At 30.6% G+C, this 2,612-nt stretch overlaps 1 non-coding gene across 1 annotated transcript; it reads left to right on the top strand.

The window, feature by feature from the left end:
- Window positions 1-108, top strand: LOC148561965 (small nucleolar RNA R71). Its single transcript, XR_015887378.1, has one exon. It is a non-coding gene; the product is annotated as a small nucleolar RNA R71 (small nucleolar RNA).
- The last annotated feature ends 2,504 nt before the right edge of the window (window positions 109-2,612 follow it).

Below are 2,612 nucleotides of genomic sequence, written 5' to 3'. Positions count from 1 at the left end.
AAGCATGTCAGAAGGACACTTTTTGGTCAACTGTTTGTATCTTTCCCAAGCTTCATAGAGGGATTCACCTTCTTTCTGTCTGAAGGTTTGAACATCAGCTCTAAGCTTGCTCAGCTTTTGAGGAGGAAAGTACTTGGCTAAGAAAGCCGTGACCAGCTTATCCCAAGAGTTCAGACTGTCTTTGGGTTGAGAATCCAACCATAATCTAGCTCTGTCTCTTATAGCAAAAGGGAAAAGCATGAGCCTGTAGACTTCAGGATCTACTCCATTAGTCTTAACAGTATCACATATCTGCAAGAATTCAGTTAAGAACTGAAAAGGATCTTCAGATGGAAGTCCATGAAACTTTCAGTTCTGCTGCATCAGAGAAACTAATTGAGGTTTTAGCTCAAAGTTGTTTGCTCCAATGGCAGGAATGGAGATGCTTCTTCCATGTAAATTGGAATTAGGTGCAGTAAAGTCACCAAGCATCCTCCTTGCATTATTATTATTTTCGGCTGCCATCTCCTCTGCCTGTTCGAAAATTTCTGAAAGGTTTTCTCTGGATTGTTGTAATTTAGCTTCTCTTAATTTTCTCTTCAGAGTCCTTTCAGGTTCCGGATCTGCTTCCACAAGAATGCTCTTATCTTTGCTCCTGCTCATATGACAAGGAAGAATGGACAGAAAAATGATAATAATAATAGAGATGTGAGATGAGATGTTAGGATATGAATGAATAAATAGAATAGGATGGGGGAGGTATAATTTTCAAAAATTATTTTGAAAAGGAGTTAGTGATTTTTGAAAATTGGTTTTTGAAAATTTGTTAGTATTTTTCGAAATTTTTTTTTTGAAATCGAAAATAAAAATAAAAATAATTAGTTAATTAAAAAGAAATTTTTGAAAAAGAGGAGAGATATTTTCGAAAATTAGAGAGAGAGAGAGTTAGTTAGGTGGTTTTGAAAAAGTTAAGAAACAAACAAAAAGTTAGTTAGTTGGTTGAAACAAATTTTGAAAAGATAGGAAGTTAGGAAGTTAGAAAAGATATTTTGAAAAGATATTTTTGAAAAAGATAAGATAAGAAGATATTTTTGAAAAGATATGATTGAAATTAGTTTTGAAAAAGATTTGATTTTTAAAATCTCAATTAACGACTTGATTCATAAGAAATCACAAGATATGATTCTAGAACTTAAAGTTTGAATCTTTCTTAACAAGCAAGTAACAAACTTCAAATTTTTGAATCAAAACATTAATTGATTATGTTATTTTCGAAAATTTGGTATAAAAATAAGAAAAAGATTTTTGAAAAATATTTTTTTTGAGATTTTCGAAAATAACTAATAATTTTGAAAAAGATTTGATTTTTGAAAAAGATTTTGAAAAAAGATAAGATTTTCAAATTGAAAATTTGATTTGACTCATGAGAAACAATTTGATTTTAAAAATTTTTGAAAAAGTCAATCCAAATTTTCGAATTTGATGAGAGAAAAAGGGAAAGATATTTTTTTTTTTGATTTTTGAAATTTTTATGATGCAAGAGAAAAACACTAAAAAGATGCAATGCATGAAATTTTTAGATCAAAACATGTGATGCATGCAAGAATGCTATGAATGTCAAGATGAACACCAAGAACACTTTGAATGTCAAGATGAACATCAAGAACATATTTTTGAAAAATTTTTAATGCAAAGAAAACATGCAAGACACCAAACTTAGAATTCTTTAATGCTTAGACACTAAGAATTCAAGAATGCATATGACAAACATGAAAAGACACAAAACAAAAAAATCATCAAGATCAAACAAGAAGACTTACCAAGAACAACTTGAAGATCATGAAGAACACTATGAATGCATGATATTTTCGAAAAATGCTAGATGCATATGCAAGTGACACCAAACTTATAATGTGACTCAAGACTCAAACAAGAAACAGAAAATATTTTTGATTTTTTTGATTTTCTAGTTTTTTTGGATTTTTATTTTATATTTTTCGAAAAATTATTTAGAAAAAGGAAAAATAAGGATTCCAAAATTTTTAATATGAATTCCAGGAATCTTACCATGTTAGTCTTAAAGCTCCAATCAAAGGGTCTGGCATGGCTTAACAGCCAGCCAAGCTTTAACATATAATTACATGGGCTGGAGTGATTAGTTGAATACCAATCCCAAAGTAGTTTGGGTATGGCTTTACAGCCAGATATGATTCAACATATTTCATGAAACACTAGAATTCATTCTTAAAAATTTTGAAGCCATAGAATAATTTATTTTTGAAAACATTTTTTTTTTTTCGAAAACAAAAGAAAAATTTTTTTTGAAAGATTTTTGAAAAATTTTTGAAAACAAAACAAAAAGAAAATTACCTAATCTGAGCAACAAGATGAACCGTCAGTTGTCCAAACTCAAACAATCCCTGGCAACGGCACCAAAAACTTGGTGCTGTTGCCGGATCAAAAGGGAATCTGGCACTGATGTTACCAGACCAAAAGCTTGCCGAAAACTCAAACAATCCCCGGCAACGGCGCCAAAAACTTGATGCACGAAATTGTGATCACACTAATGTAGTACTCTTTGTTATTGTATGGAATCATTATTATGGCTCTTTACTATGTGTGGACACAACTCC

Source organism: Arachis ipaensis, chromosome B6 (genome assembly GCF_059453495.1).
Source record: "Arachis ipaensis isolate K30076 ecotype BB chromosome B6, ASM5945349v1, whole genome shotgun sequence".
In the NCBI taxonomy this organism is placed as follows: Eukaryota; Viridiplantae; Streptophyta; class Magnoliopsida; order Fabales; family Fabaceae; genus Arachis; species Arachis ipaensis.
The sequence above is the reverse complement of the archived record's forward strand: the minus strand, read 5'-3'. Positions and strand labels throughout refer to the sequence as shown.